Source organism: Sceloporus occidentalis, unplaced genomic scaffold (assembly GCF_023333645.1).
Source record: "Sceloporus occidentalis isolate IW3139 unplaced genomic scaffold, rSceOcc1.0.p SCAF_1, whole genome shotgun sequence".
Classification (NCBI taxonomy): domain Eukaryota; kingdom Metazoa; phylum Chordata; class Lepidosauria; order Squamata; family Phrynosomatidae; genus Sceloporus; species Sceloporus occidentalis.
Window position 1 is genome coordinate 151,403,164 of NW_028316981.1, and position 27,790 is coordinate 151,430,953.

Below are 27,790 nucleotides of genomic sequence, written 5' to 3' on the forward strand. Positions count from 1 at the left end.
ACACTGTATCATTAAATACCAAACTCAGAAGCATCCATGTCACGTTATCTGATTTCTATGCACGGTTGTGAATTGTAGTTTGGACATATCATACGATAATATGATTTACTGGAAAAGATGATAATGTACAATAAAGTAAAAGGCAATAGGGCCTGAACAGAAGACATTACAGATGGAAGGAAGCCAGAGCTCTGAGTTTGTGACACATGAGGAGGGTTAATGGCGACCAAGGTTGCTGAAAGTCTCTCATTCATGGTGGCACCATTAAGTCAAAGCTGACTTGATGACAAATATAAAAAACAGGAGTTTGCAGACACAGGGATACTGACAATCCTCCCACATGAGCAGATGCCATTGCTGCTTACATCATACAATTTTTGAATTCAAGCCAAAGGCTTGGAAAAATTACATTATTCCAAATCACGTTTTCTGTAGAAGAGATTTCCTTTGTTCTTATGTAATTTTATAGTCCACACTGAAAAGAATAATGAGTGTTATCTGTACTGCAGGAAAATCCATGTTAATCATCAAAATCTTTTGGGTTTTTTAAAAATCTAACACCACAGCAATGTCTATTGGTATACTAAGGCCTACAGATCCTGGTATACATAGGTGCCTCATTCTCCATCTGTATTAGACAAATATTTAACCAAACCTCAACAGTTTAATAACTGGTGAAATGAAGATTATAGACAAAGACATAAATTCTGGAGATGCTGGCATTTTCTTGAGTAAAAGGAGGATGCTATTAAAAATACTTGAAAAAAGTTTATGCTGTAAATTAGAACTTTCTAAGAGACTATCTAAACTGAAGAAAAGTGCTGCACTTGGTTTCAGCACCACCCTTAGGTATACATACCCCCCCCCCTTTTTTTTCACTTTAGATTTTTTTCTAGTGTTAAGAAGAGTTTTTTTATATGTAACTGTTTCTCTGGTTAAAATTAGAAAAGACCCTTCAAGCCTAGAAGTGAGAGCACAGTTCTCCATTCTTCCCCTAGTTACTCCTCCAAATTCCTGCAGCCAAGTGGTTCAACTGTTCCTGAATGGCACACATAATGACATCATTGATTGAACTATAATAGAAGGGAAAGGGGGGTTGGGGGAAAAGATGTATTTGTGTTACAGACAAAAGATAAGTTCTGTTTCACAGCAGGGACAAATGAAGAACCAGATGACTGGACAGAGTGAGGTCGCAGAGTAGCCCTTGCCATTGTCTATGCTTTGAGCAACCCTTGCATTACTCCTTAAAGGTTTGTTAGGACTCAAAATCCCTTTCAAATGGCACCGTGGAGAAAGGAAAGATCAGGAGTCCTACTGACCCTTCACAACTCTCTCACTGCTTATTTTTAAAATATCATGTAATGTATGTGAAAGGAATGCCATAAATAGCAATGTTAATATAAACCTAAACACAAAATATGATAAACATCAAAACCTGTAGAAATACTTTAAGAGCATGAACCATAATTTTTAAAAAAAAAACTATTTGAAATCAATAGGGTCCATCTTATATTACAGCATTCCACTTTCTCACAAAAGTCTTTTCCCTACATAGTTTATTTCATGGGGGTACAGTTCTAACATGCACTAGAAACCACTCATAGGTACTCGGACCATCCATCTTAGGAGTGTGCTACTTTGACAGACTAAGGGAGACTAAGAGATCTGCTTTTAAGGGTTTGCAAAATCTGAGTGAGATAACTGCTAGGTTCTTTGAGACTGTACCTCCAGGATTATACATGCTTCATCCCTGGTAATATGTATATACTGAGATGGACAAAATGAGGTCTCTGAGCCACATGCACTCCCCAGCCACTTCTGCAATCCCAGAAGGCCCTTCCCCAAATTATTTTTCATTATTTTCCTTTCTCCAAAATGGCCAATGGCTATTTGGCTATGTTCTGGGGGTCCTTGAACAGTCTTAGGCTTGGGAGGAGGGTTCCCCCACCTGAAGCAGAATTACCCTCTGTATCCATGGATTTTTTATCCATGGATTCAAGCATCCACAGCTTTAAAATATTCAAAAAAATATACAAATTCCAAAGACCAAACCTTGATTTTGCCATTTTATACAAGGGTCACAATTTTACTATCTGTGGTATTTAATGGGACTTGAGCACCCACAGATTTTGGTATCCATGGGAGTCCTGGAATCAAACCCCAGCAGATACCACCACTGTAATATTAAATAACTGGTTTTAGAACAAGGATCCTCAGGGCTTGAATTAGCTCAGGGCAGGGGGAGGGCATGGTAAAATCATCCCTTTACATCCCCAGAGGGTACAAGGAGTTTTCCTATGGGGAAAAAAAATGGGGTACTGGGACAACAGATGCAGTTCCTTGACATTTGATCATGGGCAAAAGCACCCCCTGGACTTTTGGAAGTTGACTTTGTTGTGTGTCTTCAAGTTGCTTCCAAGTTATGGTGACCCTAAGGCAAACCCATCATTGAGCTTTCTTGGAATGCTTCTTCGGAGGGGGTTTGCCATTGCCATCCTCTAATGGGGAGAGAGTGACTTGCACAAGGTCTCCCAGTGGGTTTACATAGCTAAACTGGGATTCAAACCCTTGTCTCCAGTGTCATAGTCCAATCTCAAAGCACTACACCATGCTGGCTATCCCTCGGTCTAAAGTATACTGATATTGATAGGGATGTGATAGTCTCTGGAGTATGCTGGCAGGGATATGATAATGCCAAGTATTAAGGGTTGTTAACACTTATTTATTCTGAGTAAACCACAAGGAGTTTAGAAAACAAAACAAAAACCTGCATACTGTTAAGCATGGCTGGAAACTGTCCAGCCATCCAGATACAGCTGGATTACATCTGCCAGCATTCCTCACTACATACTGGCTATGCTGACTAGGACTGGTGGAAGCTGCAGTCTAAGAATTACAATTCCTATTCTGCTATAGAGAATGGACAAGCATTCAAAACCCAGTGTAAAAACACAAATAGGCAGGAATGGTCCTTTTCAAAATAAGAAGGAAAAATGTATGTATGGCAAACACGATGTTTTATTATGTCCACAGAACAATATAGCTTCACAGGACTGCTAACACTGCCAAAGATAGATAGATTTTATTATACAAGTCAGAAAGAGGCATATTTGTAAGTACTATTTGTAGGAAAATGGGGTTGGCAAAAATGAAGTTAATTTTATACATATTTGGAAAATTGATTCAATATACAGTTGGCCCTCAGTATCTGTGGACTTGCCATCCGCTGATTTGAGTATCCATGGCGGGATACAAACCGCCATATAGTACGTATAGGATACGTACTAGGGTTAGGAAGGGGCGGTGCTTCCGCACCCCCCTAACCCTAGTACGTATCCTATACGTACAAGATGGCGGCGCCCCTTCTACATGGGCGCCGCCATCTTTACGTACTGGACGCATAGCGTCCAGACGTGTCGCGGCGCCTATGACGTTGCGAGTCCGCGCCAGGCGCCTCGCGACGTCATAGAGGCGCCGCAAGAAGAAGCTCCGAAATGGAGCCTCTTTTTTGCTCCGCGCGGGAGCCGCGCGGTTTGACTGCTGCAGCTCCCGCGCGGAGCAAACGGCGGCGGGGAAGCACCGCAAAGCGGCGGTTTGTATCCCATCTATGGATGGCAAGCCTGCATTGTCCCCAATGGTGGCTCCCTGCCCCCAAAGCACTCGGAGGGAGCCAGATGAGCACAGGTGATGGCAGAAGCATCAGCATCAGCTTGGCAGCGAGGAGAGGCGAGGTGCGAAGGTTTGGGTGGACAGATAGACAGACTGGTGAAAGAAGCCCACTGAGAATGGGAGAACACTAGGGCCAGGAGGTTTGCAGAGGGAGGATGAGGAGCACTCGAGCCCCCCAGGCCCTGGAGGTTGGTGGTGGTGACCCAGGTTGGGTGTCAGTGCCAGGGTCTCCACTGGTGTCCATGGGGGTGGGGGATGGGTCTTCTGGCCTTGAAATGAGGCTCTGTGGCTCTCCTTCCCCGCCTTTCCCATGCATGTGAGGGGCCTTCCCTCTTTTCTCCCCCTTCCCAGCCTCTGGTTGGGGGTGGGTGGGGCAGCGGCACTGGGGCACGTTCCCCCCTCCTCGCCCCCCTCTTTGTCTCCGGGGGTCTTGAAGGGGGGAAACCCGCCCACCCCCACCACTCCTGGGTGTCCTTAATAATGGTGGGGCAGCGTGTACATGCCACCATTGCGAACTTGGCGGGTTTTTATGTCCATGGCGGATGGAATCCTGGAACAGATCCCCCTGTGGATACCAAGAGCTGACTGTAAATATATAGGCAAAGGGGGAAAAAAGCAATTAACCCACAGAGTGATGTGACATGGTTTGTGACTTTGGTGGGATACAAACCACCCAAAAAGGGTGGTCTCCCGCTGCCCTGGTTTGCTCTGAGAGGGAGCCACAGCAGACAAACTGCGTGGCTCTGTTGCGGAACAAAAAGAACCCACAAAAAGCGGGTTCTTCTTGTGGCGCCTTTGTGATGCGGCAATGCACCAATGGCGCACTTGTGGCGTCACAAAGGTGCCGGGACGTGCGGATGCTAAGCGTCCGTTGCATCAAAATGGCGGTGCCCCTGTGTACAGGGCACCGCCATTTTGATGTATGGAGTTTGTACTAGGGTTAGGAAGCGTCTGAATGGTGCACGCTCCCTAACCCTAGTATCGCCGCCAGCATGCTACAACATGCAGGTTTGTATCGTGCATTAGTGAACTTTTATAATGCTGATGATATCAACTGTGTTGACTGGAGGAGACAGAGGACAAAGTGGAAGGAGAGAGGGATGCATGCCATTAAAAACCACAAACTGTGAGGAAATGTCAGAAGACAGGGAAGGACATTTTCCCCTTTCCCATTCCCCACTCCCAAATTATATGCAGTTAAAGCAAGTCAGTAGGTAGAATTCAAATCCAAGATTGAGTGCCTTTAGTAATATATATTACAGTTGGAAAGGTTTTAAAAGTAGCAGGAGCAAGTCTTTCTTTCTTTTCCTTTCTGTACTCAGAAGAGACAACAATACAAATGGACAACATTCAGAAACTGTTTGCACAAGTGATAAAATGTGATTTTGCCACGTTTCAATACCTATCTGTTTAAACAACACACTTGGCCAGCACAGGAGGAATTCAGGAGAAAACTGTGCCTTGGGGCTAAACAATGGAGTAAAATAACCCCCGTTTGCTCTATTTCAAGCCAGAAAGTGTGAACTATTGCACTAGTGTGCAGATTGCATGCCAGTGCAGAGATGAGGTAAGGGGCCGGTGCTTCCCATAATTTTTTTTGTTGATTGCCTGTGAATTGATCACACATGTGCACGAGTGTTCAACTGCACCAATGCACACTAGACACATGAAAGTTGAACTTTTAAAAAAAATGTTTCCTGTATCATACATCAATGGACTTTTGCTTAAAAACAAATTAAAAAGTGTTAATGCCCCTAGTTTTTAAAAAAAGGTCAACTCAAATCAAAAATTCATATTACAGTATTAGTGCATAGTGTATATATATTGTATAACTGGCTATATAAGTATACAATATATGCAATTATATTCAATTATTCATAATTTTACAATTTATACATTTATAGAACTACTATTTTGAGCTTTCTAAACATGGTTTAAATGGTTTAGAACATAGTTTTTTGTGGGGGGGTTTTTTGGGCTATGTGGCCATGTTCTAGAAGAGTTTGTTCCTGACGTTTCGCCAGCATCTGTGGATGGCAACTTCAGAGAATGCTGACCTGGACGAGAGTAGGTGTGTGTGTGTGTGTATATATATATATATATATATATATATATATATATATATATATATATATACAGTGGTACCCCGGGATACGAATTGATCGCGTTACGAAATTTCCGGGGTACGAAAAAGTTAGATTGGAAAAAACTGTTCCGGGTAACGAAAGATTTTTCGGGTTACGAAATTCATTTCGGCGCGTTTCGGCGCGAAATTCAAATGCGAAGCGCGGCTAGCGGCTTTCCAGCGCTAACGGAAAGCCTTTTTGGGTTGCGAAATGTATCGGGTTACGAACGGCGCCGCGGAACGAATTAATTTCGTAACCCGAGGTAGCACTGTATATATATACTGTGTGACCCTGGGGGAGGAGGAGTGATTCCCATGTTAATCTCTGTATTGTTCTGTTGTTGATGGCCTCCTCAGGGTAGGAGGGATATGCAAAAGAGGATTAATGTCTGCTAATGGGTGATCATTGTCTCCTGGGAGAGCCTCTGACCCTGAGCGGTTTCTTATTTGCATTTGCTGAGTCCTGGTTTTGGTGTTCTTCAGGACTGTTAGCCAAAATTTATTGACTTTGAAGGTTTCTTCTTTCCTGTTGAAGCTGTCCAAGTATTTGTGGATTTCAAGGGCTTCCCTGTGCATTCTGACCTGATAGCTGTTGGCATTGTCCAGAATTTCAGTGTTTTCAAACAGCAATCTTGTGCCCAGGATGGTTTATAATGTGTTCTGCTACTGCTGATTTTTCTGGCTGACCCAGCCTGCAGTGTTTGTTTATACCTGGGTTGGTTTTTTTTGTATTTCTTTAATAGTATAAAGCAACGTAGCACATGAGTTACAATACGATACATAAGAACAAACATAGTTGAACCAAAAATCTTGTTCAATTTCAGCAGTCACATAAAAAAAGAAGTAATGTGCCTTTAGAAGATTTTTCTCTAGAAAATAAAAGCAGAATACCACTGCAAACACAAATTACTGGGAGATACCAATTTCTTGGAGCAGAAATTAAATATAGAAAGGACTGAGTAGTGGAAATTTCTAAGAAAACTACTAAATTATGGGAAAACAAATTAAATTTCCCACATGTGTTGGATCAGGTGATACGATCAAAACTTGACAAGGTGCTAGAGATTTATGATTAATGTGTTATGAGGGAAAATATGAATTCTTCATTTGGTGATGGATGAGGAAATTGGTGGTAAAACAAAATTACCAAATATTGAATACCCGTTTGTAGATGAACTGTTAGAGAAGTATGATGAAAACACAGTTTGTTAATGGTACAGATAAAATATATCAGGATGGAGATAGATATATTAGGATGGGGAGACAATATGAAGTTTTTGTTTCATTTAACATGGGTTTTCCGATTCTACGAAGAAAAAAGTAATTTTCCTTTCATTAACTTTCACAAAATCCTGAACATCAGTAATACCAGGTGGAATTCAAGAGCGATATTTGCTATCCTGGCATTTATTTTAATATCATCAACAAGACCTACTTTGCAGAAAGTATGCAGATTTATTTCATATGAGTGGGCAGATTATTGATTCACAGATGAAATTTATAATGAAAATGATTTTGAAAACTTTTCTGCAGTACATCTTACAATAAAGCTCTGTAAACATTGACAAATCACTGGAAACAGGAGCCATCAGTTATAGAAATACCAAGAAGTAATCAGTGCACAGAAAGAGCTATTAAAGTGATGCAAGAACTGTATGAAGTTTGTAAAGACAAGGACAAACTGCAACTACGGTTCATCTTTAAGTAATGAGATATAAAAAATATTGGTTTTTGTAAAGGTATAGTGTTTAAATGTTTATAGTACAACAGTACATGTTTCTTATGTGATAAATAAATAGGTTACTATGTTGTTTCTATGGATAAATCATAGAATCATAGAGTTGGAAGACTACAAGGGCCATCCAGTCCAACCCCCTGCCATGCAGGAAATCTCAGTCAAAGCATCCCTGACAGATGGCCATCCAGCCTCTGTTTAAAGACCTCCAGGGAAGAAGACTCCACTACACTCTGAAGAAGGAGTGTGTTCCACTGTCGAACAGCCCTTACTGTCAGGAAGTTCTTTCTAATGTTGAGGTGGATTCTCTGTTCCTGGAGCTTGCATCCATTGTTCTGTGTTCTAGTCTCTGGAGCAGCAGAAAACAAGCTTGCTCCCTCCTCAATATGACATCCTTTCAAATATTTAAACAGGGCTATCATATCACCTCTTAACCTTCTATTTTCCAGGCTAAACATCCCCAGCTCCTTAAGTCATTCCTCATAGGGCATGGTTTCCAGGCCTTTCACCATTTCAGTCGGCCTCCTTTGGACACGCTCCATTTTTTCCACATCCTTTTTAAATTGTGGTGCACAGAACTGGACACATTATTTCAGGTGAGCTCTGACCAAAGCAGAATAGAGTGGCACTGTTACTTTCCTTGATCTAGACATTATACTTTTATTGATGCAACCTAAAATTGCATTCGTCTTTTTAGCTGCCGCATCACACTGTTCATTCATGTTCAACTTGTGGTCTACTTGGACTCCTAGATCGCTTTCACATGTAGTCTCGTTCAGCCAGGTGTGTCACCCATCCTATATCTGTGCATTTCATTTTTCTGCCCTACGTGTGGTACCTTACATTTCTCTGTGTTGAAATTCATTTTGTTAGCTTTGGCCCAGCTTTCTAGTCTATTCAGGTCATTTTGAATTTTGATCCTGTCCTCAGGGGTATTAGCAACTCCTCCTGATTTGGTGTCATCTGCAAATTTGATAAGTATGCTCCCAATTCTGTCATCCAAGTCACTGATAAAGATGTTGAATAGCACTGGGCCCAGGACAGAACCCTGTGGGACCCCACTGGTCACTTCTCTCCAAGATGAAAAGGAGTCATTGTTGAACACCCTTTGGTTTCGGCTGGTCAACCAATTACAAATCCATGTGACATTGTTTAGCCCACATTTTACTAGCTTGTTTTCAAGAATGTCATGGGGAACCTTGTCAAAGGCCTTACTGAAATCAAGATATACTATATCCACAGCATTCCCTTCATCTACCAAGCTGGTAATTTTATCAAAAAAAGAGATTAGATTTGTCTGGCATGACTTCTTTCTCTGAAACCCGTGTTGACTTTTTGTGATTATGGAATTGCCTTCTAGATGTTCGCAGACTCTCTGTTTAATGATCTGCTCCAGAATCTTTCCTGGTATTGATGTCAGACTAACTGGACGATAATTGTTGGGATCCTCTTTTTTCCCCTTTTTGAAGATGGGGACAACGTTTGCCCTCCTCCAGTCTGCTGGGACTTCTCCTGTTCTCCAGGAGTTTTCAAAGATTATTGCCAATGGCTCAAATATTACATTTGCCAGTTCTTTTAATACTCTTGGATCAGGTCCTGGAGGCTTATATTCATTTAGTTTAACCAGATATTCCTGTACTATCTCTTTACTTATTCTCTACTAAATTTCCCCTATTCTGTCCTCTGCTCCATTATCCTAAGGTTGAGCACCCTTTGCCTTTTCTGAGAACACTGAGGCAAATTAGGTGTTGAGTAATTCTGCCTTTTCTCTGTCCCGTTAGCATTTTGCCATCTTCTCCATGCAAGTGGCCCTACCATTTCCTCCTTCTTTCTTTTGTTGTGGACATATCCAAAAAAGCCCTTTTTATTGTTCTTAACCTCTCTAGCAAGCCTGAGTTCACTCTACGCTTCAGCTTTTCTGACTTTACCCTTATACAGGCTAGCTATTTGTTTGACTTCCCCTTCGGTGATTTCCCAGTTTTTTCCATTTCTTATATATGTTCCGTTTAAAACTTAGCTCAGTTGAAAGTTCCTTAGTCATCCATCCTGGTTTCTTGAGACACCTCCCATTTTCCCATTTTTCTTCCTCACTGGAAATGTTTGAAATTGTGCCTTCAGTATCTCCCTTTTGAGAAACTTCCATCCATCCTGAACTCCCTTCTCTTTTAGTATTCCTGACAATGGGATCACCCCCAGTATTTCTCTGAGTTTACTGAAATCAGCTCTCCTAAAGTCTAGGAGACTTTGTCTTCAAAGCAAGTGAGGAATTTGCTAGACCTTGACGATTTTGTTGAGTTTGAATTCCAGCAAATATCAGGGTAGTGGAAGTCACCCATCACTACTACATCTCTCCTTTCTGAGTGTGTGGTCATTGCTCTAGAGAGGCATCATCCAATTCCTCCATATGACTTGGAGGTCTGTAGTAGCCTCCCACAATAACATCCCTGTTGTTTCCCTCCCCTTTAACTTTTAATCGTGTATTCCATTCTTTTTAATTTGGCCTTTTTAAAAGATAGGTAAGAATTCATATGCTTTTAATTGTTTTTAGACAAAAGTTCATCGAAAAATGATACAGGAGTATGAGGTTGTGAAACTTTCATACCCCTACTGCACACTCTGTGAAGCAAAGTGATGACCAACACCGTGTGACACCAACAATAAAACGAATTTAATCATAACATTAAAAAATGTTCAGTAGAACAGGGGACCATGGGAGAAGGGGGGCATGTGTGTGTGTGTGTCATGATCATGCTGTGGCAATGTGTCTCTGGGTGGCTCAATGTGTCATATGGGCAGTCGATTGCATGTGCAACTGAGCGGCCAGTCACATGGCTGGTTGTGTGGGGCATTGAATGGGCTGGTATGTGGGAGGAAGAAAGATGAAGATTGGTGGCTGCTGGCCATGCATCTATGAGCTCATGCACATGCATCTGCAGCAGAACAGGAAAAAATGGCATAGCTTGTACCTATTAATACCATGTTTTGGTGCGTACATCCTTGCAGATGAAGTGGGGTAGTGGAGACTGCCTGTGGATGTTTGGTCCATTGTGGAAGCAGGGGTGCTGTCAGCAGGTTCAAATCAGGAAACCCCGAAGGTAAGCCGGCTTTCCCATTCCATCTGCTCAGCCCGCCAGTTAAGTTCTGAGTTTGTAAGGCCTAAGCAGGGTTGTTAATAATGGTATCTTTTGGGGCCTCCACGAGAGTTAAGCTTTAAGATGAAGACAACTTGATGGCACATATCATCTCCTGGAGCATCCCACCCACCCAGACTATAACATGAGGCTTCTATTCCATTCTAACTGGAGTTCTGAAGATGAGAACTATTGCTATGGGTGAGGAATGCTCAGCGATATTTAGTTACCAAAACCAAGGCACTTGGAACCAGGCATGGATATAAATCTCTCAAAAGCTAGCTAGCAAAATAAAAACAAATGAATAAAGAAACCAACCAGTGATCTGACATATATAGCAGGGCTTCCCAATCTGTGCTCCGAGGAGCCTTTAGGGCTCTGAGTGCACTTCCCAGGTGCTCTGCAACCAGTCCGGGAAAATGAAAGAAATAAAAATTGAATGAAATTATATACATTCCTAAACACCATTAATTTGTAAGAAATAAGGTAGGCCTCTTAGGGGTTCTGCCATAGAAATAAGGGTTCCGCGAGTCAAAAAGTTTGGGAACCCCTGCTCTACAGTGTCTATGAATATTGAATACACCTATCTGGCTCCTTGCTCCCGAATTTCCCTCAAATGTTACTTTTCTTAAATAGAAATTACAACTATTCCAGTTTTTAGAACCTACATTTTTAAATATTTGAAAGGTGCCCCATAGTGCAGGTGAAGAAAAAAAAATCAAATGTCATTTTGGAGCCACCAAACTTGGGAAGGGCTACCGTAGCTGCTCAATGGTGTGAAGAGAAGGGCCAGGAGGCAAGTCAGACAATTAAGAGTCAACTCTTTTTGGCTAAAGGGAGGGTGCTCATAATGTGCACCTTCTTATTACTTCCCCTCAGAATCTGAACTACCTTCCCAGATCCACCCCATCTGTAAGCAGACGCAGCACCTGCCACTCCTCTTAGGGCTTGAGAGCAGTAAGACGGAAGGTTCTGAATTTTGCACAAAATGTTATTCAACAGCATCTTGTGCTCTGTCCAAGAGGAAGCAAAGGTGTGTACATTACACTGATTAGATTCTGGTGTGTCCCCCTACGCCCAATGGGCAAGAATGACAAGGCACTGTCAGTTTTGAATATATCAGTGCAATACTGTATATTCAACAAGATCCAAGAAGTAACATGTTAACTATGTTACTTATAACATGAAGACTACTAAAATAAACACCACTGTGTTCAATGGCAACAAATAAATGTTGTGAATTTTGCCACGTTTACTGATACTTCCTTATTATTCTAAATTAGAATAGGCAAAATGCAGCCATGGGACTGCAAAGACACATCCCAGGCTCTTGTTGGGGGCCCTGACCTGCCTCCAAATTACCCTTTTTCTGGCAAGCATAAGGGCAAACTGCTACTCCAGGGAGACTCTAGGAGCGGTACTTCACCTTTTAAACAGATTGCAAGTTCTCCTGTACTGTTTATCATTTTTAAAAAACCTTTCTAAAAATGAAAAGTAGACTTGTGGATACTTTGCCCCTAATTTTTGACATCTGGGACAGTCTATGCACCCCAAGGAGGGACCCAGGTCAGATATTTTATCCTGAGATCCACCAAGGTTGCCCGCCCTGTTACATTGAGAATTTTTTTTTTTTTTTGTCAACTTGAGACCATTTTTTATTACTTCTACTTGTTTCTATTTAGGACTGGGCAAACTGAGCCATGTCTTTGGGTCTGGGTGCCAAATTGCTCCCTCTGGAATTAATCACCACCATCCACAAACCACATTCAGCTCCCCCTTCTATCCACTGAATCACCCCTTAAAAATCTTTCTTCCACCAAAAGCATCTTTCTCTCTCTCTCTCTCTCGTGCACCAGAACACTGGGGGCAGGGATTTACCAGCTCTGAAGAGGTCTTAATACACTTTGGAATGCTTCTCAGAAGCACCAATAAGATTGCAAGTGGTGATTGTTTTGCTTTAACAAAAATATAGAAGTGTGATTCAGCAGTGGCTTTTGAACAAGAAAATGCGTAAAGAATGCACTTTAATGTATTTTCTAACTTTCCCCCCTCACAAATGTTAAAAAATAGCCAATACACTGGCAAGAGAAATTAATGATCAAAGCACTGAGAAAATTACTAACATTTCCAAGCTCTGTATACAGTGAACTATTCTGTTCCATTTATTTACTGCCATATACAAATAGATTTCTACATTCAGTATTATGTGTAACATGTGAATTCTAAGTGCTACACAACAAAGAGTGTTTTTAAAATTTTTATTCATAATAGTATAACTGAATTCTAGTTCCCTAACACTGGAGATATCCTTACTGCCTTGCTTGAGGTATAGGGAGGATGACACGAAAGTTGAAAGTGCCTTGTCTTTCTTTTCAATCATCTTACTTTTTACTGAATTAGGAAGAACATAGCTATTCCTAGAGACCAGAAACGTGCATGCTCTGAATTGGGTAGTGCCATTTCCCTGTAGCAGCAGAAAGATCAAGGGGGGATATGAGGGAAAGTGTGGTGGGAGGGGGCACTGAGGAAAAAGAGGGAGGCAGCGGAGCCTTCAGTCCAAGTACATGCAAGAAAGGCAAGGGGAACTAGCAGCCTTTAGGACCATGGTGAGGATGAGGGTTGCATGAAACTTCTTTTCAGGGTCCCTTAAAACCACTACACAGACTCACTGACCACTTTGTGCGGTGGTGTCTCCCACTCTTTACCTGCTCCTGCAAGCTCATTCCCTTAGCCACAACTTTCACTAGTAATGCCAGTGCAGTTAGGAAACTCATGAGATTTTGGCACAGAGCATTGCCTTTGTGGCTCAGAGTGGCACCATTTTGGAACACACTGACTGACTGGAGCAAGGAGTAAGAGCATGTGGTGGGAGAAGTGGTGGCAAAAAGCTTTCATATTTGAGATCCTGCTTAAGCTTTGTTGAGACTTGGCTGGTAGGTTGGAGATGTGCTGCTGCTCCTGCTTTGTCGGACAAGGTAAGAGAAGAGGTAGCAGAAGAAACAATGTTGTATGTGTGTGTGCATGGATGGCTTGAAGCTGTGTGGGAAAGGCATGTCTCTGGGAAAGGAAGGGGAGAAATATCCAGGGCTTATTCTTTGAAAGAATCTTTCACCTTTCTTGGATGAGAGTCCTTCCTCATGAGGAGAAAAGTGAAAAGCCAGCTGCACCCCTCTTCACCTTCTCAGCCATGCTGCAAGGCTGGCACAAGTGAAAGGCTTCTTGGTTGTTGCTCAGTTGCTCCTCCCAAGATGACTGGGTGCAAAGGGAGCAGCAACTGAAATTGGTTGTTTTAAATAATATCAAGAAATAGGTGTAGGTGTGTTTGCTAGGGCCATCACACAAGAGGAAAGGGAGCGGTAGCTTGAAAATGTTTGGGAATACATGGAACTGCTCTGGAGACAGAAAGACAGCAGCATTTTTGCTTTTCTGGAGACCTGCAGAACTTTGTCATTATCCATGTCTGGTCCAGACAAGGCATTTTCAGTTAATTCTTGAGCCATTTGGAGGATGTTGGCTGTTTTAGAGTCCCCCTAAAACAACATGTAGGAGACCCACAAAGGTTTTTTTTAGGCAGTCCATGTGTTTTTGTCATATGGAAATCAAAAGAAAATTAAGAATGGGGAGGGTGGCTAGGAAAGAACTCGAAAAGATTCAGAAATGAAAACATCTACAACTCAGCACAAATGTTTAAATCATACAACCCATTGTATTCTCTATTACCATGTATGGATGTGAGAGCTGGATAGTTAAAAAAGATAGGTAGAAAATCCAGTCATTTGTGATGCGGTGATGGAGAAGAGTGCTGAAGATCCCATGGACAGCCAAAAGGACAAACAAATGGGTCCTAGAGCAGATCAAGTTGGAAATCTCTCTGGAAGCCAAGATGACCAAACTGAGGCTGTCGTGCTTTCCGATACGTCATGAGAAGGAAGGACTCATTGGAAAAGTCAATAATGCTGGGAAAGATGGAGGGAAGTAGGAAGAGAGAAAGGCCACATGATAGACGGAAGGACTCTATTAAGGAAGTCACGGTTATGGGGTTGCAGGAATTAAGCAGAGAAGTGGATGACAGAGGGTCTCGTCCATAGGGTCACCATGAGTCGAGATCGACTCAAGGACAGTTAACAACAACAAAAATGTGTTTTTGTGGCTGAAAATAATTTTTGAGTGGTGGCCATGCCTTAGGAGAGCCTAAGGGCTACATTAGATCTCCTGAAGTGTTGCATGTAGCTCATAAGCTTTATGAATCTCTTTCTGTTATACACCCTTTGTAATAAAGGATAAAAAGAACCAAAAAGACACTTCTACTCTCTCTGAAACTGGTCACAAGAGGAAGCCAAGACATTCCCATCCACACACTCTGTTCTCAAGCCTTGCAACTAGTTGCAGAGACTAGATAAAAGTCAAGTAGCAGGCATGATTAATTAACCTGTGATGGAGGAAAAGACACTATTGATAAACCACTGATAAAAGAACAGTATACTCAGATACATTTGGCAAATAGTTAGAAGAATGAAAAATGTATTTTCTCTCAAAATCAGCCATTAAGAGATTTGGCTGTGGTGGGGGTTATATAACAATATATACATCTTTTTGAGGGGAAGTATATTATTTACATACTAAACCTGTTAGCCAACTCATTAAAAGATGCTAATGTAGAAACAATTTCAATCCTTGTGGCTATTTCCTATCCAGTCACATGAACATGAGCTTTAGAAAAAATATTATACATCTGAATATTATACCGGGAATGATATAGGTCTTAGAGCTCTAGAAATGATACATATTTGACTGGCCAGAGTCAGGATTATAAAGTATTCTACTCCCATTTAAAATAAAACATGTCAGCATGATCGGGTCACAAGGACAGTTTCAGAATTTCTCAGAAGCATAATTAATTAATTAATTAAGGAATTCATGCCAGATACAAGGAATAATAGAAAACCAGAAAGAAGGAACAAGGGTCAAGGGTGAAAGTTCAGCATCTGACAGTGGTTGCAAAACATTTCTTGGCCATTAATCTATCTTGTCTATTTATAACTGGTTTAATCTGCTCTGAGGCCTTTAATGCAGACTACAAATTGGAATAAATAAGTATATAATTAGGACTTCTCTTATAGCGAGACACATGGCATGGCAAATATCAAACTAAGCGACTTTCATTTTACTAACAGTCTGTCAGGCAAATCCAATGACTGAAAATACTGAGGATGTGATTATGTACAAATGCATTTAATGACATCAGTGAGAGCTTACGTTTTCACCCATCCATAACACAATGTTGAGTGAACACATTAGAACATATAGTTTAAGACATATATCTTATATTGGGATATGCAAACTATATCAGGACAGCCCTGCACAAGCCACTTGTTCATTTCTAGGCAATCCTGAGTGTGGGGGAGGAGGTGGCCTAGCACCCCTGTTTTGAAATGTCCATGACTGCCAGCACTATTCTTCACCTTGTCACTTCCCATTATTCTAAAATCAACAGGCCTACATTCATGGCTACTCAAGTTGGAGCATGGTGACATCATTTCAAGGCAGAGGGGGTGGGGAGAAAAAAAGCAAGTGAGAGAGAAGAGGTTCAAGAACAGCGTACTACTGTAGAGATGAAAATACACTTTATATTAGAGCAGATTCACATTTTACGTTTTGAAGTATTGAATTTAAAATGTTAGCAGTGTGAATCTGCTCCCATGCAGGTACGTCATGCAAGTGCAAATCAAATAAATGAGTCAAACTCCTTTTAAAAGTGAGGCTGGCAGTCCAACTTATACTTGGTTTCCTTGTAATTAAGTTCCACTGTGCTTATACTCTAGCAAGTGTGTTCTGGACTGCAGCCTCAGAAGCCATTTTAAACAGAGCATGTAAGGAACGAGTGTGGCTCTCATGTTTCATACTAATGTAAAGTTTCCAAAATTAAAAACAAAATTCAAATTCCATGTCTATACTCTCAATCTCCTTCTCTCACACATAAATTGGACTAACAATCAACTGTTGATCCAAAGGGTGTTATATTAAACAGATACTTCATTTAGGTCGTCTCTTCCACCGATGAACTGAAGAACACACACTTTTCAAAAGAGGTCTTAAGTTGGTCACTTATTTTGAAGAAGCAGGAGCTGCAAGCAAGTCCACTATATACTTCTGGTATGAACTGGGGCCCTGAACCAGTTTTTTTTAAAACTGAAAATCATCTCTTCCTTAGTTAGTATTTGGAAGTGAAGAGCAGCAGAAGAGAGCCATTGCAGCAAGAAACTGACAGTGAATGGGTCCTCTGCCTTGGTAGACAAATGATAGCCCCATACATTTATCACTCCTATTTCCCTCCTATTCTGTTTGCTCTTTGAAACATCTTAGGGGAGATCTCAAAGACTTGCACATTTTTTGACTTATATGAGCTGGACTAATAAAGGTATTACACTACTATGGATTTTAAAATTTTTCTCACAGCCAATAAGGTCTTTAGCTTCAAGCTGAAACATGGGAACTGTTCTTTTATTCCTGCATTAACGTACTGTGTTTTACTTTATCCCTTTCTTCCTGCTTCTTCTGTTTTCAAACTGGCTTCAGGTCAGGATACGGAGTGGAGACTACCCTAGTTGCCTTGGTTGATGATCTCCGTCTGTGCATTGACAGGGGAAGTGTGGCCCTGTTGGTGCTCTTGGAAATCTCAGCAGCCTTCGATACCATAGACCATGGTATCCTTCTGGAACGCCTGAGAGAGTTGGGAATCGCTGGCTGTGCCTTGCAGTGGCTACGTTCCTACCTATAGGGCAGATTCCAGATGGTGATGCTGGGGGACAGCTGCTCCTCTACAACAGAGCTGACATCTGGCGTCCCTCAGGGCACCATTCTGTCCCCCATGCTGTTTAACATTTACATGAAGCCACTGGGTGAGATCATCCGGAGACATGGGGCGGGGTGTTATCAGTATGCTGATGACACCCAAATTTATTTCTCTATGTCTCGGACTGCTTCAGTGACCAAGGAGGGCATCTCCCCCCTGAATGACTGCCTGAAGTCAGTAATGGATTGGATGAGGAAAAATAGACTTAAACTGAATCCAAATAAAATGGAGGTACTCATGATAGGTAACCCCAATCCAGGTATGGACATAAGTTCGCCAGTTCTAGATGGGGTTACACTTCCCCTGAAAGACTGTGTCCGCAGCTTGGAGGTGCTCCTGGATTCGTCGCTTCAACTGTCTTCTCAGATTGATGCGACAGCCAGGAGTGCCTGTTATCAGCTTTGGCTGATACACCAGTTGCGCCCCTACCTGGAGCAGCGGGACCTAGAAACAGTCGTACATGCTCTAGTAACCTCTTGTCTTGATTTCTGCAATGTGCTCTACAAGGGGCAACCTTTGTGCCACGTCCGGAAGCTCCAATTGATACTAAACATGGCAGCCAGACTGGTCTCCGGAAAATCCAAATTTGACCATATTACACCTATTTTAAAATCACTACATTGGCTGCCTATTAGCTTCCGGGCACAGTACAAGGTGTTGGTTATCACCTATAAACCCCTACATGGCCTGGGTCCAGTCTACTTGAAGGAACGCCTCCTCCCATACAATCCTTCCTGTACACTCCGATCCTCTGGGAAAAACCACTTACAATCTAGAAAGACCAGACTGGCAGTGACCTCCTGGAGGTCCTTCTCTGTCACTGCTCCAAAAACTTGGAATGACCTGCTGGAAGAGATTCGCCAATTATCCTCACTCGAGGCTTTAAAAAAGGCGACAAAAACCTTTCTCTTCCAGCAGGCCTTCCCCGATTGATAACGCCCAGAATCAATTGAATTCCCCTTTTATTATTTTTCTTATTTGTGATTTGTTTTTAACTTTGATGTATTGTTATGTACTTTTTAAACATTTTTTTTACTGTTTAATTTTATAGTTGGGAGGGAGGGTTGGGTCGGTGTTTTGTGGGGCTTGTTGTTTTTATTTTTGTATATTGTATTTACTTTGTTGTTACCCGCCTCGATCCTCAATCGGAAGAGGCGGGATACAAATAAATATTATTATTATTATTATTATTATTATTATTATTATTATTCACTACCCCATTTTCCTTCTTGTTTAAAAAGTCCTAACCCCTGCAAAACTTCCTAAACTCTCCAAAAATGAGGGAGGGAGTGGAGAGCGAAACAGTACCACAGGTGTGATGCACATTAAATCCAATCACAACCCATTTAACTTTTCAGTTGAAGGCCAATAAATTATATGATTTTAGATCCAGCAGCTGTAAAATATTTGAAGCCTCCTAAAGTTCCCTGGACTGTTCATTCTTCTAAGCTGAAAAGACCAAACCTTTTCAGTGCATTTATACTAATCAGAAAAGCTTGTCATCATCATAATCAAATGTAAATGTAAGTACAGTAAACGCTTGCTATCTGCTGGAGTATGGTTCCAGGATCCCCCACTAATATCAAAATCCATGGATACTCAAGTCTCATTATATATGATAATATAGCAAAATGGTATCCCTTATAAAAATGGCAAAACCAATGGTTTTTTTAAAATATTTTCAGTCCATGGATAGTAGAATCCATGGATGCAGAATCCATGAAAAGAATGGTCAACTCTATTTAAATTAGATGTGGAAATTGGCTTCCAATTGGCTTGTGAGCTCAAGTCAAGCTGCTAGTGTTGACCTGTAAAGCTCTAGAGTCTAAATAATTTAAGGCCAAGATACAGTATCTGAAAGACACCTCCTCATATGAGCCTGCCAGAAGTTTGAGATCTTCAGAGGAGGCCCTGTTACATGTCCCAACAGCTCATTAAGCTTAGGAGAGTTATGTTGGTGGGTACATGTAGCAGGGCTTTCTCTGTGGCAGTGGAAGTTAGGCTGGCACTTTCTCTTTTAAGCTTTTGGAAGGAATCCAAAACAGTACTGTTCTGCATGGCATTCAGTGTTTGAAATTCCTTTTTTAACTGTTTCAAAACTGGATTCTAGGGTTGTTTTTAGACTGCTTTTAGGAACTAGTATTTCAATGTATTTTAAAAATGTTTTATCTTTGTATTGTTCTAATTGGTTTTTATTTGGTCATTGCTTCAGGGGGTCTTGTGTATTTAAACTGGACCAGGAGGTGATACAGTTGGACTAGGAGGTGATACAGAAATATTTTAAACAAACAAACAACCATAGTCATGCAGATATTGTTACAAATCCCAGTATTCTAGCCAGCATAGCCAGTTGTGAGGAATGCTGGGAACTGCTGGAAGACCATGTAAATCCCTTCCATTCCACCTCAAACCAAATATCAAAACATGAAATACAAACATGAAATACACCCTGGAATCCTTCTCTGATTTGTTGGAGGAGAAACGTGGCAGAAAGGGAGGGAGGGAGGGAGGGAGGGAGGGAGGGAGGGAGGGAGGGATGTTTGCATCTCAGTAAGTCAAGTTCTACTTGTTGAAATTATGGATCCAGGCCAACTTCATTATTATGTCTTTAACAGGTTTGTTTCCATGCTGCATATAAACTAAAACCACAGATAATGCAAATTAATATGTAAACACACACACACCTTTTGTCAAGATACACAAAAGACAAATTAAGTCAATACACTTTGAATATTCCCAGAATCCTTTCATTACTTAAAAAAAAGTGAAGGTGTATTTTAGAACAGAGGAGGCAGGAAGGATGAAGGCACAGTAGTCTGATTTGAACATCAATAAAGACTATACTTTGCAAAACGAGCACAGGGAGAAGGGAGAAAAAAGACAGCAAAGAGGTGAAGATTAAATGTGCAAAAACATGCACTTGGGGACATGGGGGTGAGACCTAGATGGTGGAAATATGTGTAAGTGTAAGGGCAACAGGAGCCCTGGTGGCGCAGTGGTTAAATGCCTGTACTGCAGCCATTCACTCAAAACCACAAGGTTGCGAGTTCAAGACCAGCAAAAGGGCCCAAGCTCGACTCAGGCTTGCATCCTTCTGAGGTCGCTAAAATGAGTACCCAGACTGTTGGGGGCAAATTAGCTTACTTGCTAATTAGCTTACTTGCTGTTCACCGCTATGATCTTTGGAATAGCGGTATATAAATAAAACAAATTAATTAATTAACAGAGGAAATATGACTCCAAAGTACCTGGAAAACTTCTAAGCAACTTTCTAACTATCTAGTAAACCTGGATAGAACATGGTTTGCTCCCATAAGAATATAAGTCCTTTCATCCTCCAAAGTAATAAAATGGTTGGTTGCCAATCCTAATAAAAAGACCATGGGTCACAAAATTAGTATATATTAAGAGACACTATCAATTTGCATGGAACAAATTCCTTTCAGAAACAATCTTTCGTTGAAGTGTGTCAAAAGCAAAGTTTAACAGAATAAAGGCCATGCATCAGATTCACAAGTATGTTTAGTCCCAAAATTGTACAGTTTTCTGCTGCCTACAATACTACAGTTGTGCATTCCATGTTGCTATATCAAGACCTACGATGAATGCTTGGGGTGCATCCAAAATGGAAGAACCAAAGCTAAGCAATTTTGAACTTTCATCAGTTCTAGAAATAAGACTACTGTTCTGAACTTTCTAGATAAACAGTCACATTAATGCATAAACCAACAAGAGATGAAAATCTTACAATGTCTGAATTCATCTTAACATTATGGGTTCTCTGCTTGTCTGGGGCAGAGTTATTGCTGGCTAGTTTAGGTATAAATTAAGAACTATTGCAGGGATAGGAACTTTGTGGTCCTCCAGATATTAGACTGAAACTCTCAGCATCAATTTGGGACATCTATGGTGGTCGTGTGAAAAAGCTAAAGAATTTTGGGGTAATGTATATAAAATGATGGCAACCATACTACAAGTAGATATTCCTTTGGATCCGTTAATTTTTTTTGTTAAACATGACATGCACACTGGAGAGGAAATCAGGTAATTTTTTCCCCACTTAATGCTATATATCAGGGGTCAGCAACCCTCGGCCCGCGGGCCGGATGCGGCCCCAGCCCGGTCCTGCCGCCGCCGCCGCCTCCTCCTCGGCCCCAGGCAGCATGAGGAAGAGTAGGGCCGCGCGGCCTGGGGCGGAGGAGGCAAAGAGGGAAGCCCCGCGCCGCCCTCCCTGCCTCCCTGCGCAGGCCCGCGCCACCCTCCCCGCCTCTTCGTGCGGGCCCGCGCCGCCCACCTCCTTCTCCTCTGCCTCCTCCGCCCCACCCCCAGGCCGCGCGGCACATGGAGGAGGGGGGAGGAGGAGTAGGGAAGAGAAGAAGGAAGAGGAGAAGGAAGAGGAGGAGGGGGAGGAGAAGAAGAGGAGGAGGAGGAAGAGGAGGAGGGGGGAGGAGAAGAAGGAAGAGGAGGACGGGGGAGCAGAAGAAGGAGGAGGAGGAGGAAGAAGAGGAGGAGGGGGAAGAGAAGAAGGAAGAGGAGGAAGAGGAGGAAGGAAGAGGTGGTGAGTGGCCAGAGGCCTCAAGGTTTTTTAAATTTTTATTTTGGGTGCTTTTAATGCTAACAAGTCTCCCTTGGTTTGACAGTGATAGTGTAATGATGATGATATGAGTCAGCTTGAGAGGCATGCACGCACTGTTTCTTAAGCCGAGAGAGTGTCACCTTCCAAAGTGTGTTTTGGGTGCTTTTAATGCTAACAAGTCTCCCTTGTTTTGACAGTGATAGTGTGATGATGATGATGATATGAGTCAGCTTGAGAGGCATGCACGCACTGTTTCTGAAGCCAAGAGAGTGTGACTTTCCAAAGTGCCTTTTCTATGTGTTTTTGGTTCTTTAATGGTGATACTGATATCAGAAAGCCTCTGAGGCACGGCCAATGTAAATTGCTGTGATTTTTACAAACTCATGCGCAGTGAAGAAAAACCAAAGTCCCTTGACCAAGTACACGCTTCTGAGAAGTACACTAGGTGCAAGAACGGTGAAACCACCTTGACATGTTCAATATGCATAGCCATGTTAAACCATGCTAAGTGTTAAACCCAAGGGCTTTGGTTATGGAATAAGCCTCTGAAATATGCAAGAGGCCACGTTAAGTAAAGCCATGTGAAATGCACAAATGTGCTATTGTGTGTGTTTTGGAATGCAGGTTGGGGGTGTTTGGCCAGAAAGGGACTGAGGAGGAGAGGGCGGGCACACACCTCCTCCTCCCCGCGGGGCTTCGGATGAAGCTCCGCCCCGGCGTGTGGCTCTGACCCTGGAGGGTGGAAGCTCCGCCCCCGGAGGGTGGAAGCTCCACCCCCCGGCTTCGGCCCCCCCGAGTTGTCTGAGGGACAGCAACCCGGCCCCCGGCTCAAAAAGGTTGCCTACCCCTGCTATATATGGTAACAACTGCAAGAATTCTTTATGCCAAAATGTGGAAAAATATTCAAATTCCTAGTATAGAAGACTGGTTAATCTCATTGCGAGAAGCTAAAAGTCTAGATATATTAACCGTCATGCTAAAGGAAAAAGAGGTAGATAAAACTGAGCAGGATTGGAATTGTTTGAATGTATCATTTTTGAAATCACAGATATAAATGTTAGTCATATATGTTCAGAATTATGGTGGAAAATGGTAAGGAGAAGCTAAATACATTTAGTAACATCGTTATGTATATATGTAAAAAAAACAATGAAGTTTGACCCCTTACATGAGGCAAAGTGCAAAATTTTTTGAAACTTATTAACGTGTTTATATATACATAAATCATAGCCTAATTAATTAATATTGATCTTGTTTATTGGAGGTTTTCAGAGCAAAGAATAATAGAGGAACAACTCACGTTAACTACGCTGCTAGTCCATACAGTTTACTCTGGAAGTATTCAGATGGTAAAACTATAAACTACTTGTATGCGTTTTTATGTTGTTGATGTAGTTGTTGTTATTGTCATTGTCATTATGTTTTCTTTCTTTGTTTGTCCTGTTTTTCTCTGTATTATTTGTAAGTATGTCAATGTAAGAATATGTATTTTTGTATTTTGTAAAATAAAATTTATAAAAATTAAAAAAAAAAATAGACTGAAACTTTCAGAAACCCAAATCAACATTTCCAATGATACGAAATACTGGGAGTTGTAATTCATCAGCCTCTTGAAGGCTATACAATTTACAATAGGAAAGAGGCTAATTTACACCTTCTTAAGAACTTTTCCTTTCTATGAACAAAAACACTTTCCTTGCTCTTTTTCCCTTCCTAATTATTAAAGAACATTCCATCTGAAAATTTGAAGAGGTGTTTGGAAATGCTGAAAAGAAACGAGCCAAATAAGAAAATAATCCCTTCTCAGCATGCTGTTTTAAATATGCTGGAAATTAAAGAATTAAATCAATTGTATTTTCTCATTCTGTTTGCTAACTCTCAACTTGCTGCTTTAAATGCCTTCCAAAAATCACATCATGAAAATTAACCCATGCACCCTGTGGAATAAGTCCTCACTAAAGTCTATTAAACCAATGTAGTTTGAAGATTCACTTTTAGCACTCAGCTGTAGTTACGATAACTCATGGGCTAACAACATAATAGCAATCGGAATAAAACTTTCGTCATTAAAAAAAAAATGCTTCAAAAGGACATCCTCTTTTTCTACCCCAGCCAAGAAAGGGAAACTCTGACTGAAGACTGCAGTATCCCTTATTAGTGAAACTGGCTTCTCTACAGGCTCTGACGCCTTATAAAGACACACCTGTTGCAGCTGGTTCCTGCTTACTCAATGGTGTCATGTTATCATATTATGAGGCCATTTCTGACAAATCTGAGAATTACTGCATTGGTAAATAAAGGCCTGCTTGACTACTTAGCACCAACCTCTTGGATTCAAGCAGAAGACTTTGATTCAAAGTTCTGTTGTTTTCCTTTCAAGTCAAGACACACAATTGGGAGTTGGAAGAAACTGATGCTAAAGTGTCCAAGATAAGATCTTTGCAATTCTATCACTACTTTTGCATGATACTGACAAGCTAGTATCTTACCTCCTGAGCGACAACCTCTGACAGACAGCAGGTTAATGAGGTACTTGTAAAACAGTTCAAAACCCTTCTGTTAGACAATGTGAGGCACAAATTATTTTATTCATCTCTTCTAAGAATGGCACTGTATAATGCAATGCAGAAAGGAAAAAGGAGCATTTACGCTAAGCTAAGGTTCTCAAAAGAATCCTAATCTTCTATTTCGTGGCAATACTCTCTCTGCTGGATACCTATGAGATTGTTTTATGCATAAAAAGAAAAAGCAACCCCTTTGAGAATGTGCCTATGCATTACGACGCGGCCCTCTCTGCTGTACTGAAGCCTGCAGCTATCAGCACTCCCACTGGGAAGCCAGGGGTTCAGAGTGGTCCAGGGAGCAGCTGCTAGAGAGAAAATTTACAAGGGAAGGGAGCAGTTTAAGTGTAACTTGCAGAAATCAAGGGATGGCAGCCTCAGGTCAGAGGGTAAATTTTAAAAGGAGGCCTCCCAGGAGAGCACAGAAAAGGGGTGTGTGATTAGTTCCGGAGAGAAAAATGCTTTCTTGATTTATTTTAAAAATTAATTTGATGGTTCCATGCTAATAAAAACACAAGCAAACACCTGCCACTTCTATTGTACTAGAGAGTGACATTCACCACCTATTTCTACTGTACAAATAAACCTTTGTTATCTTTCAGGAAGAGGATTTTAACTTAATAGATTCTATATAGCAGTGGGTTCAAAGCTGCAGATTAGCTAGAGAGCCTCTTGCTCAGATCTAGGCTTGCTCCCCTAATCCCAACAGGCCTGAAATGGCCCTTGGCTGTATTCCACCCCCACTTCTTCAAAACCAATCTGAATAGACCAATTTGAATAGGAAATGAAATGTGTCTCCAGAGAGACAACGGTTTACTGTAAAGTTTTTGCTGCAATGTGTGGTGTTAAAAATCTGTAGGAACACATAACCAGGCTTAATCTGTAATGAAAAGTTATAAAGAACACCCAGGTGCACATCTTGATATTATATAGGCTAATTGAAGCAACCAATAATATTCCTCAACAAAATTCAAGAGGGTCCTCCTCAGAGGGAGAAAAGCCATTTCTGAGCCACTGTACTTTATTTGGTATTAACAGAACAAAATAAAATATTTAAAGATAAATCACTGTTACAACTATATTTATTGCTGAACATCTTAACTGTTTTATGCAAGTAAGAGACACAAAGGCAGAAGCCAATATTTAAAGAAAAGCTAGGCAGAACCATGTATCTAAACCTAGCATAACAATCGATTTCTGACCTTGGGCATGTTATTTTCCTATTGGCATTTTTTCCATGTGTACAATGGGGATCAATTCACTAATGAAACTGGCTTCGTGCATATTCTTTAAGAGCACTGAAATCAGTTTATACTTGGTATTATTTTTTGTCAAGTATAGGGAAGGGGATAGTTGTGGGAAGCTCTTAGAGAGCATACAATGAGTATTTTGCCTCATCTACACAATTCTGCTGAAAGGAAATGTGGCCATAAATGCTGACAATGCATATATTCTTCCTGAAAAATGTGCACCCCCGGTGACAGGGTTAATGATGTTTGAGCAGCCTCTCACCCTGACCTGCCCCTCCACATATTCCAGCTTTAATGCACTTGCATGATTTCACCCTGCCCCCAGAGCAGAGGTGGGGAGGAAAGTGGCCTCCACGTCCAGTTATTTTCTACATGGTTGAACTCCCTGGTGCCAGGTTCAGTGCCTTACTGCAGAATGGAATGCATTAAGTGTGCAGTGTGCAAACCCCATGAGAGATGGAATAGTTTATTTGCCAAGGGTTAAGGCAAAATGACAGCCTTCCTCCTCCTCTAGGCTTTTCCAGAACAACATTTCCAAGTCTGAAATAATGAATAGTCAGTTTCTTCCCTGCCCAACAATCCAGTACTCCTCTGTGGTAGTACTGAATTGCAGAATTGTCATGGAAAGTAATAATTCACTCTTATACACGTTTCTAGAAATTGCTACATTTCCCCCTTCTTTCACCAAATCCCCACCGTTGTTAATAAAGCTCATCCCTACAGGATAGACTAGAGCAATATCACTTGAACTAATGTATTCTTCTGAAAATTTCTTTCCCCCCAGCTGTTCCTGAATTGGCTTTTTCTTCTTTCAGACTTAGCATTTTTCTTACTAGAAGCATAAAAAAATCCAAGTCCTTTATCTTTTGTCTTAGGATTGTAAGGTCCTGAATCAAATGGAAAGGGGAATGCAGGGTATAATTCTCACTGAAGTGCTAAATGTGAGCTTTGATTGCATGACATTAGACTGCATCATGAGAGTTCATATGAGTATTCCCATATACAAATAAAAATAATAAATCAACAAATCCCCCACAAAGAAAACTGACTGTCAGGCAGACAGACAGGTTCTGGCTCAGTCGTTCTGTGATTTGTAAAAGTCCTTATGCAATCTGAAGTTCTATATCCAGGCCAGGTTTTCCTCCTTGGTGAGAATGAATCTTAGGATTGTATCCAATTTATCTCTTAGGGAACTGGGAAGAAATATGTGGTTCTCTGAGTTTGGACACCATTACGAGTATAATTCTCATCATGATTGATCACTAACAATGCTCAATGGGGCTGACTGAATTGTAGTCTAACATTTTGAGGGCCATAGGTTTCTCCAATGATGTCTTAGGCGAAAAAACAAATCAAAACTATAGTATATTGTTTTATTTACTGTATGCCAAGAAACCTGTATCCAAAAGAGACTCAGCTGGAAGGACTGTAGGGAATCTATGCTAAATAAATGCAGCGGTCCTTTGGCATCCACTGAGGTTTGGTTCCAGGACCGCCCCATGGATATAAAAATCCATAAATGTTCAAGTTAAATGGGGGTAGTAAAATGGTGCTCCTTATATACAATGGCAAAATCCAAGTTTGCTTTTTAGAAGTTTAAAAAATATGTATTTTCAAGCTGTGGATAGTTGAATCCATGGATACAGAATATGTGGATATGGAGGACCAACTGTAATTCAGAATCCAACAGTGTTAGCTTACCTCAGTAATAAACACTGCAATCTAAGCTCCTGACACAAGCTTTTTAAGTTTATGAACAGGGCTTGGAGCTCAAGTAATGATACTGGACATTAAGATTCTCAATCCACCATCAGGTTTCCGCAAAACAAAACAAAACAAAACACACACACACCCCAGAAGAATATTAATTTTTTGAAGCATTCATTCATC

At 41.2% G+C, this 27,790-nt stretch overlaps 1 protein-coding gene across 2 annotated transcripts in view; it reads right to left on the reverse strand.

The window, feature by feature from the left end:
• Positions 1 to 27,790, reverse strand: part of SARNP (SAP domain containing ribonucleoprotein) — a 103,144-nt gene that overhangs the window by 28,734 nt on the left and 46,620 nt on the right. The gene's annotated exons all lie outside the window — the stretch shown is intronic.